This window comes from Myripristis murdjan, chromosome 13 (genome assembly GCF_902150065.1).
Source record: "Myripristis murdjan chromosome 13, fMyrMur1.1, whole genome shotgun sequence".
In the NCBI taxonomy this organism is placed as follows: domain Eukaryota; kingdom Metazoa; phylum Chordata; class Actinopteri; order Holocentriformes; family Holocentridae; genus Myripristis; species Myripristis murdjan.
The window spans coordinates 3,452,547-3,467,590 of NC_043992.1; positions in this window are offsets into that span (position 1 = coordinate 3,452,547).

Sequence of the window (15,044 nt, forward strand, 5' to 3'; positions counted from 1 at the left end):
AATATGTCACACTTCTAGAGTGATTTATCAGTATTGATGTTCAAATCTTTGACTTTCGCTGCCATTTGGAGTCGTTAAAATGCAAAGATGCAGCTTGTAAAAACTGCCAGCTAGTAAGACCAGACAGGGAGTCAAAGCAGAGCTTATGCTAACGCTGAATTGAGGTTTGATTTGATTAAACTTTTCATGTGTGCTGTGATTCCCTCCTCTTGGCAGTGACCTTTGACCTCTGCAGGCTGACAGAGATAAACAGGCAGTTTCTGCTGTGACTGAACACCATTGTATATCTGTATTGTTGTCCTCAGGGTGTTCATGGAGTGTGTGTGTGTGTGTGTGTGTGTGTGTGTGTGCAGTGTTGTTAGTCAACACACCATCCCCTGAGGCCTGAACGAGGTTGCCGTCGCCCCGCAGGCTCAGCTTGGACGGCACAGAGGAGGACAAATCACACTGGAAATGTGTCTTGTCACGGCCGCCGCCAGGAAGACTCTCCACCTTGTTAACGTCCGGTCCAATCAGACTGTTACCCGGTGACGGTGACATTATCTTGGTTTGGCTGTTATGAGACCTGCCGCTCCTCTATTGTTTCCTGCTTATCTGCTGATTTGTTTAGCAAGAGGAGGGCAACTGGGATAACCGTTACTGTGGCAACCAGTGCTCTTCCTGCGAGACCAAACGAAGCGCAGGCCGACCCCGATCACATCCACTGATTATAACCACCGAGGAGAACAAATTAGAAATGACAAGATGGTTTTATTGAAAATTGTATGTACAAAGACCCAGGAGTTGCACAGAAATGACAGCCAGATGTTCTTCATGAGGAAGTGACCCGCAGAGGGGAGCTCATTTCATTCAACACCATCTCAAACAGAGAATCTTAAAAAGATAATATCTTAAACATTTCCATGTTGTAACTTCAGTTTCATTAGGGCTACACATTCTCTATCTTTAAAGATGATTACATTGTAGAAGAAGTGTTCCTTTAAAAAAAAAGTGTCTATACATTCATTATATAGATTATATATGATAAATTATAGATCTTAAATGGAGAACTTAAGGTACTTTAAGTCCTCCTGAAAAGCTCTGGACTTGATGTTTTAGCTCCTCAGATGTCAAGAGACAGAATTCATCACCATTCAGCACAAAGTAACCTTTGATTCTGAGAAACCACAAACTGCACCTTATATTTTATATGTTCTGGAATATAATTTGCTACACAACGACATGGATTTCAGGCTCAATGGCTGGTGACAAGATAGTAATAACCTGTGCTTGTAGCAGATATCTCATTTAATTGAGCCTGTGAAAGAGCATTTGGACCAGATGACACAGAAACTAAGAAAATTATGCCTCCATGACCTAAACCCCCATAAGACTGAATTCAGGTTACAACCAGTGTAGTATTGATGAACTGCACAATAAATGTGTAATCAGCAGTGTTGGGCACGTTACTTTGAAAAATAATTTTAATTATAGTTACTAGTTACTTCCACTAAAAAGTAACTGAGTTAGTAACTGAGTTACATCATTGTCAAAGTAATTAATTACCAGGAAAAGTAACTATTATGTTACTTTTTTTAAAAAATGTTCAAATATGTCAAATTACTTGGCTGCCCCAGTCATACTGGCCTATAGTACTATAGTGGAACAATAAAATACAATAGATGAATAGGAACTTTTTTATTCTACTGAACAGGCCACAACTGGCCAATGCCTTTTGGGCATCTAGTTCAGATCAGTAAGTGCAGGTGCCTGCCAACATGAATGGAGAATGAGCCCAAACTGCACATAGGAAGGTCATGGCAACAAACAAAGTATACCACACAAATCCTTGGGGGCTGCCAGGTCCCTCTTGTATTCCTGTGTGTTCTTCTTCTTCTTCTTCTTCTTCTTCTTCTTCTTCCGAGGAAGTCCTTCTTCCCATGCACGAAAAATCACCAAATTTTGCACAAAGGTCCAGTCCCATGCCAGATTGCTTCAGGTGCAAACACAAGCCAATAGTCCTGATGGTGGCGCTATAGCAAGCAGAACTTTGATCATTTATAATAAATCAGCTTTGCAACTTTCACCAAAATGTAACTCCAATACCAAAGAAACCTTTGTACACTTTACACTTAAACACCAGTTTTTCACTTATGGAGCAAATCAATCATTGTTAAAAAAACAAATTATCAACATCTCCATGCTGTCTAGATTCAATATGTGAATTTTCAGATTTTTGTCTTGATGACTGATTTTTTTTTTTCCAAGTCGATTTTGCTTGGGGCCCCCAAATTCCTTGGGACAACCCGGGGCCTGGGCCCTTTGCTGCATGTCATCCCCTCTCTCTTATCTGCCTTTCCTGTCCACCTACTATCACTGTCTAATACAGGCAGAAATACTACACACACAGGAAAAAAATCCGAATCAGACTCAAAGCTTGGAGCAGCTGTCTTTTAATCAAAGTTTACTATTATAGATGCCACTTGTCCCGACATGTTTTCACTGTCTTTTCTTGCCCCCCTGCTTAAGACGGGACAGCTGAGAGGAGCGCATGTCTCTTCATTTATTTATTAATTGCACCACATGTTTCACTCCATGACAGACAGACTTGACACATAATTGGGGGAATTTGAATGTCCGATATCCCACCACTAACATTTTAGTCCAGCAACATCTCATCAGTGAAAACAAAACACATTTCATCATCGTTTTATTATCATAGATCTTTGGTCTCATGGCACATCTGAAACAGAGCAGGAGACCTGAGCTGAATTGTGATTGGAGGGGTGGGGCAGATTGATGTGACCTGACAATGAAATGTTGATGAATTCTGCTGATAATGTTTAATTGTATTTCATTTCTTTAATTTTTTAAGTAGGACTTAAAAGAACGGAAAGTTACCATAAAACAGCTATGGGTTAAGTACATCTGATCTAGGTTGCCTTCTTTAAAACTTTGGCCGAAGTGCGTATTAAATATTGTATTTGTAGGTATTCCATCATGTCCATATATGTATATAGGTTGGACTCGACTCAACCCAGACCAACCTGAAGACCCCTCCACACTGTCACTGCCTCAAGACCCACCCAACCAACCACCTCAAGAGGAGGAAATATTTGTCTTGTCAGATTTTGTGCCATGTGGCCCATCACCCATAACCAACCAACCCTTCAGGAGACAGCAGACCCACCACCACCACCACAACAGGCTGCATCCAAACAACCACCACCACACCTAGCCTAGTTGCTCTGTCCTGCAAGAATAAGAAATTAATAAAAAAAAAAAAGACAAACTGGAATTCCACTGAAGTGGTGCCGAAATGAAGAGATGCTCTCAACAATTCAGAAAATGCCTGAAGTTGTGTTTCACAGGTATGTTGTGAATCACTGTCAGCAGTAAATCAGATTTCTATATTGAATTTGGAGAGAGGGGTCTCTCCACTCAAGACAACATCGGCGTCTGGAAATCTGTAAAAATCGCACGTGATTAAGTAAGTAAGTAAGTAAGTAAGTAAGTACACTTTATTAATCCCACAAGGGGAAATTCCAAAAGCTGTTACAAGCTGTTTGTTTAATTCCTCGGCAATAACGATTGACTGCCCTTGTTCTCATTGACACACACACACACAAACACACACACACACACACACACATACACACAAAATCTGAGGCTACACTGAACATAAATAGCCTTAAAACTATACGGCTTTTGGATTTACTTTAATTATTTGCATTATAAATAATAATAAAAATTCAAAGTATATATTAGAGAAAGCATACTATAGCCTACAGGCCTAATACTGAATATTTCCCAGAAATGACTTCTCACATATAGACTTAGTCAGTAGTTGTCACTGAGTCCTGCAAAGTGGCACCAGTTTTCTGTTTGTTCCCTGTTGTTAAAATGTTCAGTCTGTGAATCAGGTCAACAGTCTTTTCTAAAGTAACTGGTATGAACGTAGGTAAGTGTGTCCAGTGTGTGGACTAATTCAGGACATTATTAAAAGGTGGGTTTTGGAATATTTGGTGTTTGCCTTTTTTAATCTAAGCTCTTTTGTAATCTATGACATTCGATAGGCACACTGGGCAGAAATGTTTTATTTTTGGCCTACTGAGTTGTTTTTTTCTGTAACCCTAATGAAAACCACTGTAATATTTGTATAATACTCCTTTATGAAGTTACAGCTTGCTGCAGTTTTGTCATCATGCTTCATGATGCTATGATGCCTATGGTTGATTTTCACAAGAGTAAGCTGCAAAAGCTTGAAGTTTTTTCTACATTATGATTAATGGCCATTCCTAAAGCAATATGTATATCCTGCTAATAGCTTCTATATATACTTTGTCATGGAATTCCAATAAAACTACAGACTGGATGCGCTGACACCACGTCCAAGGGGTTTACCTCAACATTAAGGCAGTAACATGAATGAAACTTCTGAAGGGACAGATGCAGCAGGCATTCTGAGTCCCAGCTGAAGAAACCACTCTGACCAACAATCACTAAAAGTCCTAGAATATTCCTGGAGCCATTTTGAGGTGCTCTGGTGAATGGTGGCCTTATGGCATTTCCTTTTCAATCACTACGGTAACTTCTCACTGATCCTGAATATTTGTTGTTGTAACATCACTAACAGGCTGATCCCATGGGAAGTGTGTGTGTGGTAGGCTGGCTGAGTTTATGGTGACCTCATCATATTTGATGGTGTTCTGTGACAGTCTAATAAAGCTGAAATTCTGCTGTCATTTACCTCCATGTTGAAAACTAAACAGAACTGAAATAAAGAGTCTGTGGTCCACAAGATTATAGGAAATAGGCCTGCCTGTCAGAATTAGCAGAGGGAGGATAGCCCTGAAGTCATGTGAAACCTCTGCACACCTCATGTGAATTATAATTCATATTAGTGCATTCATATACAGCATTTAATCTCTGACGTTTGAAAAGAAGGTCCTTCAGCAAGCCCTTCTTCAGCCGTAAAGAAATGTAGAGACAGCCTAAAATCACCATCCAGAGTGGTCACCTGACACATCATGTGATTAGACCAATGAACAAAGACAAATGAAGGATAAATGTGCAAAGTTTTCCAAATGTGGAAACATTTCTCACAAACAAAGCAGGACTTCACAAACAAATCTACACAACCTGATAAAAATACATCATGAGAGTCACAACATCCCATGAGTGAAACATCAAGTTTGTGAAGCATCATACTGTTATGGCATTATTGAGACAACAGCTGATAAGTATATGTGCACATTTTCACATGTTTGAGCCAAACAAGTACACATACAAACATATGTTGTTTTTATTTCAGTTTAGTTATGGAAAAAGCCTTTTGGACTGTATCACTCCTGCGTTATGCAATAAGTTACAGTTATCTAAAAATTTGCTGTATTTAGCTGGCATGGATTTGAAGTTCACTGATAAGTGAATAAATGTATGTAATACATAATATTTGTTCTATATTTTTTCATGTATTTTTGAAAGTTGCTCTCAGATGAAAAATGGTCGGAGGTCCCTGTCTTTAGGGTTTATGAATGAAAAAAAAAAAAAAAATACGAAAGGATTGAACCAGATGATTTGCATCTGTTTCCTCACAGCATGGACACCTCTGCATTTGGGATGGATGTGTTTGTTGTTTATTATGTCACAAAGACAACAGTCACAGAATTCTGGAATTGTGGAATTCTGCATGCAGAGGTAAGCAGCAGAGAAAGAACTTTTCTCACTTTGCATTGTGCACTGCTGGTGTTCAGACGACTTTCTACGAGTCTGCAAAACTTACTTCATTTTTGGATCAAATCTTCACAACCCAGGTATGCAGCTCTTTATTGAACGGTATTGATCAGTTTTGATATTGACAAAATGGCTTTATTATTATTATTTTAACACTAAATACTAAATACAAGACACACACAGGTCACACGGACCTATCACGCATAGATTCCCTAACACAGAGAATAAATAAGGTAAATAATCTAAATGATCTAGAATAAATAACCTAACCAGTAAGACTTGCCCTTACTTAACCCCTTCAGACCCACATTTTTTCTGCTGGGAAAAAAAACAAAAAAAAAACAAAAAAACACATTTTAGCTAACTCATGTTTTTAATAGTATTTTTTCATGTCCATTGCAATGGACATCAGACTTTGAAAAAATCCTGTAAATTAACCATATGATGTATGTTCAAAATTACTTAAAATATTATCACTTGTAACAGTTACAATTATGCTGACAGAAAATTTGTTTGGCCATCATGAACATAAATTTATATTTTTGATTTAAAATGGGCACTTACTCCTCCCTCTCTGCAGTCGCTCAGCCATGCTTGTCTTGTCTGATGTCTGTCACTCTCTCAGAGCGTGCTCAAAGTCATAACATGATTATGATTGGATAATCAGGATCCAACCAGTAACCAGCATTACTGACATCATTCAATTACCCAGTGTTTATTGGTTTAGAGACAGAAATATGTCATGTCCATTCCAATGGACGCAGGGTCTGAAGGGGTTAAGATGCACTCGTCATTCGGTGGTAATTTGTGCACATCACACTGCTGCCCAATGCTTGTTTAGTTGTGTGATTGCCATGGGAAGAAATGAGTTAAATGAGAATTTATCTGCTTTTCAAGCAGGTAAAAAGTCATATAGCGGGGGTGTATTTCAAAAGTATGAGAACCACATGGCTAAGATAATAAACTTGAGAATGTATTGGCCATTTGCATAGTGAACATAGTTCCAAAGTGCTTCACATCTACAGAATAAAATAAACAAAAAGTTGACTGACAAAAACAAAAGCATAAAAACAGTAAGATACATCAGTGAAATTTGTCCCTACCAGTCATTTGGACCCCAAAAGGTGGAAAAACAGGGCTCTGCGTGAAAAATACTGGAATTATCCTTTATGAAACATTCTTACAAGGCAAAGACCTTGACTGGGGAATAGAAGGAACTGAGGAAATATCATTTATAATGCTAATCATGTTTTAAGTCAAGCACAAAAAAATGAACATTTTTTTTTTTAAATTATTTTCTAAATTAATTCAATAGACACTGATCCCATGTCAGATGTATATGGAAGAAATAGATGTTTTCATTGTCTTCATTTTTAAAATATTACCTGAACCAACATTAACTATATCACCATTCAAAAAGAAAAAAAAAGTACAGTGCCTTTGATGACATCACAATGGCTTCCCTCTAAAGGTTCTATGACATGCACATGTGATGACATATGACATGTGACATCATTATCATCACATATGCAGAGTGCATAAAAGAAGGCCCTAAGCCTCAAACCAGTACCCTCATCAACTGCTGACACTAGATCCTGACAAAAGAAAGGATAAAATCAACAGCTGATGAGCCAAGACTAACTTTACTTTCTTCACTCACTTTACTAACAGGATGTTTCCTGCTAGTAAAGACATTAGGGAGGAAAACACCATGTGGGATATGTGGAATCCATGCAGAGTTCAGCAAGACTCAGCCGCTGAATGCTGGATGTCAGGTACGACAGTTCTTATAAGTCACTATAGAGCACGGTGTGAAAGTCAGTCACTAAAGGGGCCGTTTTAAAAAATCACCACCAATCTGAGGGCCAAACAGGGCCAATCATTACTGATCATCTTTGACCCCCAGAGGTCATTATTTTAATCAAAATATATCATGTAAAAGTAATGATTCATACACAAATATGAACTTCATATGAAACATTCCTCCCCAAAAATGTCTCTCTATAAAAAAAATGAAAATATGTAAAACCAAACTAGAGTGGAAAATGACACCAAAGGAGTGCACTGCATCCTTTTGGGGTCACTGAGTATTGACTACATGTTTTTATATTCAAAAGAAAAGAAGTGAAAAGGAATATATCAGTTCAATTTTGACAATCCTGCAGAGATTTTAATATCATCGTTTGTTTTTAAACGCATACACTTTTAAATTCACACGCATGCAGGAGTTTGGCTGTTCACACCAGAGCTTTCTCTCTCTTTCTCTTATGTGTCTGTATCTGCTGTGTTGACTGCATGACTTTCAATCTAACAATTTTGTTTTCTCTATCTTTAGCATATTTCCCAAAGATGAACACCATGAGGTCAAGGTCGAGGTTCTTCAATGTCCACCTCCCTGCCTCACCTCCCATCATGGCCCCAGGGCAGTTCCAGAGGTTCCAGGACCATCAGCTGATGAACTCCTTCACCGCTGGCTTCCTGCCTCCACCTCCTCCTGTGGCTGCAGTGGAGTTCCAGGGGTTCCAGGATGATCAGCTGCTGAGCTCCTTGACCACTGGCTTCCTGCCTCCTCCTCCTCCCCTGGCTGCGGCAGACTTCCCTGCAGCCCGGGACAGTGAGGAGTCCAAATCAGTAAACATTCTGCTGCCACCTGCTTTTGGCGTCCATCCTGCACAGGACCTGCAGGTACCACATGAACAGAGGAAGCCCAACAACATCATCAACCACTCTGAACCTCTGCCTGTCCTCCAGGCTCGGGTGGAATTTCAGGTGGTCCAAAATGATGTCCTGTTTGGCACCTCATGTGGCTACCTGGTGCAGGAGTTTAAGGGAAAGGGCTGCTTTGGTAAAGTGGCCCAATGCCTTAAACTGGACACAAAAGAGATGGTGGCAGTAAAGGTCCTCAGAAAGGGGCCTCACTCTGAGTACGAGGCGCAGAGAGAGGTAAGACATTGTAGTCTTTGTAATGATTATGCTAAAATATATAACATATCCATTCATTCCTTCCTGTCTATGAACTTGGCTAACTTCTCATCTTCCTTCCTCAGTGTGCCATGCTGGAAAAAGTGCGCTGTCTGGATCCGGACAGGTGTAACCTGGTGCGCTGGCACGAGGGCTTTGTGCATCAGGGGCACGCCTGTCTGGCTTTTGAAATGCTTGACAAGAGCCTTCAAGATTTAATGACAGAGCGACAGTGCCAGCCCCTCTCTCTGACAGAGATCAGACCAGTCATGCAGCAGGTACAGCACAGTATCTATCTTACAGCACAGACTTTGTGGCTGTATGATTCTGCTGAAAGATTACAATATTTAAAATTCTATTCCAAAATTCAAATCATAGTTAAATTGATCTGTCAAATGACCTTTTTCCTGTTTTTGTACCTGCAGCTGGCCACAGCCATTAAAGCCCTGAAGAGCATCGGCGTGATTCACACAGACCTGAAGCCAGACAACATCATGCTGGTGAATCACAAGGAGCAGCCCTTCAGAGTCAAGCTTATTGACTTTGGCTTGGCCACTGCTGCCACTGGTGTGGAAGTGGGCAGCATGTTTCAGGCCATCGCATACAGGTAAGTCCTACTGAGACCTGAACCACTTATCTGCTGGTGTGCTTGCACTTTTCAAGCTCTGCTCTAAATGAGAGGTTCAGGTATTGCCATTCCTCTGTAGCTACAGAGGAGACTGTTGCACTAATTGACTTCTCACAGAGTGTGTTCTTATATCTGGCTATCTGGCATCAACACACCATTTCAGGTGTGTTGATGTGTTGTTTTCAAAGCTTGTTAACATTTCTTATGTCTTCCACCCTCAGATCTCCAGAAGTCCACTTGGGCCTGCCGATCTCTGAGGCCATTGACATGTGGGCTCTGGGATGTGTGATGGCTTTCATGTTCCTGGGAAACCACATTTATGCTGCAACCAATGAATATGACGCAGTAAGTACTCTAATAACTAATATACTGGCAGCTGTTTTCTCCACTGACAAATCTCCAAACCCATGTGGAGACTTGATGCAGAAAGCTAACATGACTCTATATTTTCTTTCCAGATGCGCTTCATCATGGAAACACACGGTCAGCCAGGGGACCACATGCTCGATGCCGGGCTGTACACGGGCAATTTTTTCACCAACGACACAGACTGCTTCCCGCCCGCCTGGAGGTTAAAGGTAACGTGACGCGCCTGCTTCGGCCCTGTCTGGATAAATAGCATTTTATCCTGACGAACACGTTCTCAGTTGTTAAAACATGCAAAAATAATCATGTCATGTTTTGTTTCTTTAGACACCAGAGGAGTATGAGGAGGACACAGGAATTCAGTCCTGGGACAGTAACTTCTTCAGCTTCAGTGATCTCAATGACCTGCTGGAGGTAAGTATCCCTGTTTTGAAGTGCATGAAAAGACTGAACAAGAAAAGGTTCACTTTTCTGAGCAAAATGTTTCCATGAGCTGCTAAAGCCTGCGTTTGACTTAACTGTCATTGTCTTTCTTTCCAAATCCAGAATAGCCTGACAAACGCAGCCACAGACACAAAAGAAGAAGACATGAGGGCGTTCGCTGATCTGCTTCAACAGATGCTCAATCTGGAGGCAGACCAGCGAATCAGTGCCAGTGACACTCTGGAGCATCCGTTCATCCGGATGAACCACCTCAAGAACTTGGGTGGTGACAACTCTCAGTAAGTGTGCCTATCTGTGTGTGTGTGTGTGTGTGTGTGTGTGTGTGTGTGTGTGTAAGTGTTAAATCCCTTATCCAGTGATTTACTGGCCTTAGTCTTTTTCAAAACTCTTCTAGATCAGTGATGTATGATTAAGTCCACCATGACCAACTCAGGTGTTACCACACCACATCCAGTGAAGTGCAAGAAAATGATTGGTTTCATTGTGATTGGTGAGATAATCACACATCAGTTTCTGAGATGAACTGTTTAAGGAAGATTTTTGAAAATGACTGAGGTCATGAAATCACTGGAGGGGGGCTTTTATTCTGTTAGCAGACAAGGCAAATGGTGGGAAGGTGTTTGAGTGATGAATGGAGCGAAGGAATTGGAATTAACTGATTAATATATTGATTGATTTACTGATTGACTGATTAATGAATTGATTCTGCTTTCTTGATGCAGTGTGAAGGACTCTCTCCTGGCCATGCGAGTCTGCACACAGCAGGACTCGTCCTCTGAGGCCAGCCGAGAGCCTGAGGATGAGAGTGACATCCAGATGTCAGTCACTGACCCTGACCCTGCTCAGCCAGATGACGAAGCATCGGCTGATGCACAACTTGACTCTGGCACTGACAGTACCTCTGTCGACATGGCTGCTGTTCCTGCTGCGCAGGACGAGGCCGCTTCGGTTCCTGTTGCTCAGGACGAGGCCGCTTCGGTTCCTGCTGCCCAGGACGAGGCCGCTTTCGTTCCTGCTGCTCAGGACGAGGCCGCTTCGGTTCCTGTTGCCCAGGATGAGGCCGCTTCCCTTCCTGTTGCCCAGGACGAGGCCGCTTTCGTTCCTGTTGCCCAGGACGAGGCCGCTTCCGTTCCTGTTGCCCAGGACGAGGCCGCTTTCGTTCCTGCTGCTCAGGACAAGGCCGCTTCCGTTCCTGCTGCTCAGGACGAGGCCGCTTCTCTTCCTGTTGCCCAGGACGAGGCCGCTTTCGTTCCTGTTGCTCAGGACGAGGCCGCTTCGGTTCCTGTTGCTCAGGACAAGGCCGCTTTCGTTCCTGCTGCCCAGGACGAGGCCGCTTCGGTTCCTGCTGCACAGGACGAGGCCGCTTCCCTTCCTGGTGCCCAGGACGAGGCCGCTTCGGTTCCTGCTGCCCAGGACGAGGCTGAAGTCGCTCCCAGTTCCCTGATCAACGTGGTTTCCCTTCCCATTGCCCAGGTCGTCTCGGATTCTGTCCCCGCTGTCACAATCGAAATGGATTGTGTTACGGTGCAGCCAGCAGACACCACCGACAGCATAAAGAAAAAAAGTAAGCAAGACATATGGCCAAATTGTAATCATTTAAATGATTTTTTCCTGCTTCATTTGCTACAACTGAGTTATGGTCATCATTTTCATTATATTCCAACACTTTCTTTTTTGCAGAGAAAAAACGTATGAGGGGGTTCAGAAAATTCTGCTCCAGAGCTGTGAGGACCCTCTTCTGCTGCTGTCGCCGTGCGGAGGACTGACCGACGACCTTAACATCACACCTTGGTCTCTGTGAAGCGCCTTAAAATTAAAATCAAATCAAATCAACTGAATGGAAACTGTGCACCTTATAGACCTCATACTGCGGAACACATTTTAGGATATCACTTTGCCTTGTTATTGTCTTTTCACCGTTTTTGTAATTCTTTTGCAAAAAAATTTGAACTTCAAATCCAGCCACACACACACACACACACACACACACACACACACACACACACACAATCTGGGACCAAACTGAACATAAATAGCCTTAAAACTATTTGGCTTTTGGATTTACTTTAATTATTTGCATTATAAATAATAATAAAAAATTTAAATATATATTAGAGAAAGCATACTATAGCCTACAGGCCTAATTCTGAATATTTCCAGAGATGACATTTCTAGAAATGAGTCAAACAAAGTGGCACCAGTTTTTTGTTTGTTCCCTGTTGCTCTTGGTTAACATTTGACTGAAAAATGGGCACCAGTGGTTTCAGTCTGTGAATCAGGTCAACAGTCTTTTCTAAAGTAACTGGCCTGAATGTAGGTAAGTGTGTCCAGTGTGTGGACTAATTCAGGACATTATTAAAATGATGGTTTTGGAATATATGGTCTTTGCCTTTTTTAATCTATGCTCTTTTGTGTTCTATGACATTCCAGCAGAAAATGGGCAGAAATGTTTTATTTTTGGCCTACTGAGTTGTTTTTTTTCTACAACCCTACCCATATGGAAAAGATACAGATAAATTCTAATAAATTTTTAAATGTTTTATCTGAAACTTCTAAGTATTAAGCACTAAGTATTATTAGTATTATAAAAAACTTTACAAGATATATGTAAGATGACACATATAAGACTTAAAACACACATACACACACACACACACTCACAATCTTACATTAAAATTTCACAAAAAATTACACAAGATGAGATGACCACATAACTACTTTTGGGTATTTGTAACATCTTATGACACTTGTGGTAATATTGTAATGCTAAAGATTTGCTAAGGTTAGCATTTTCTCAAAACCAGGTTTTTAGCTCACACTGTTGTCTCAGGTAGTAAATTCTCTTATGATTACATGGGGAACATTTGTTGTTATTTAAGATTTTATGAGCAATTACATCCACTAAAAATGGCAAAATTATTTTTTATTCACAATTAAAACATTTTAAAACTTCTTGTGCATACAGCAAATATTCAGAATTTCCATGTAATAGATTCAATATTACACAAGATAAAAAGATTTAAAAAAGAACCACTCACTCCTTTCTTGCTTTAGAAAGATTTTAATTTTGCACAAAATTAGCATTTGAGAAAGTCATTTTTTTTGTTTGTTTGTTTTTACATGACCCAGGTGATCCGAGTCCATTAAGATGATGATGATTTTAAGAATTATTTTGCCTTATGATTATACCTTGCACTTGTGTCCTTTTGGACGTTACATGAATGTATATGACATGGATTACAAAACGTATCAAAGAATAAATGTATATTTTGTAGTAAACTCTTCACTCTGATGTGCTGTTTCATTATAGTTGCATTGGCAATAGATTTGACAATAGAGTTGTGAACAACTTCTCCATTTACAGCAATTCTCTTGTAGTAATTCACCACAGAGTTTGTGGGAACCTCTCTCACAAGGTCTGATATAAGGTGCCATTACATATATCATTTATTACATGCCTGCTACTGTCATGAGCACGAAAACAGAGATCATGCATACCCAGATTCTCAAGAATATCTTTCAGTTGATCCTTTAATGCAGTGGTTCTCAAACTTTTTTCAGTGAAGTACCCCCCATGAATTATTTTTGCAGCCAAAGTACCCCCAAGCATCTTGATTTCCCGAAGCTGAATAAATAGCCTACCAAACATAGTAAAACAAAACTGCTCTGCTAGCTCAATCATGTTGTAACTAGAATATCTGCTGGAATTGTTTTTTTTTTTCATGGACTGATAGTTATATTTCTGCCGACTTCTCAGTCATTTGAAATCTAACAGTTGCCGTGACACCAACTTATATTAACAGTTATATTTAAATATGGGCTATTGTTTTCCAGTGTCGGCAAACATGTATCTTTTTATAAACTCACCGGCAGATGTTTTATTTCAGCTGGGGGTGTGTCACTCCAATTTAACGTCAGGTCCGATTAATGTGACTAAGCAGCAAAAGTAACGACAGTAAGCAGTCACATTAAGGCTGAACAGAGTTAATCACCTTTTCAGACTGTTATCAATTTACCTCTGAAATAAAGACGACAATTTTCACAGATGTGTTGATTTATTAAATGTTCATTTCAATTTACAGACGCAAACAAATTGACAAATTAATTAAATCAATGGCCTAGGAAACTCATAAAGACTGAACAAATTAATAACGATTAATAGGCTAATAAATAACTGATAACAAACAAGAACAGAGTTATAGCCGCACATCTCCGTGGAAAATCTTACAGGTACTGTCCGTGGTGCTGAATCCGCTGAGGCACTTTATTATAGAAAATAAAGCTCCATAAAATTCACGGAGGATCTCTTCTTTCCTTACAGGTGAGAAATCAGCTGTTTGCCCAGTGTTTGTCGGGTAGTCTTGTAGACATTTGACGGCCCAAGACGTTGACCGGCCGTAGCCTACTGGCTTCATTTCTTGACCTCTCCAGCTGATCCAGCTCTTCACTCGTCACTCTCGCATATCTCGGCTTTATCTGTTCTGTCTCGTCTTCCTCGTTCAGCCATTTATCCAAACTTAGGTCCCAAAATAAATCAACACAGACTCGGACAATAAGATGTAGGCGGAGTAATATTTTCAGTGATTGAGTCAGTATTTTTTTATTTGCGCACGGCCAGCCGTGCTGTCATGCTCATTTGAGCACATTCAAAACATCTGATTGATCAATCAGATTGCTCGGTTGGATCTATGTGTTGTATAATTTTAAAAAATCTCAAGTACCCCCTGGAGTTCCTCCAAGTACCCCCAGGGGTACGTGTACCCCCATTTGAGAAACACTGCTTTAATGGAATACTGATAAAGAAATGTCCTTTCTTTAAACTGGCTTTAGCTGTTATAGATGAGGAACATGACACACAAAAGTGTTTCCTCTTGTGATTGTGAAGTGCCAAGGTACTTCACGATGTACAGTACTCTGCAGTAATGGTGGC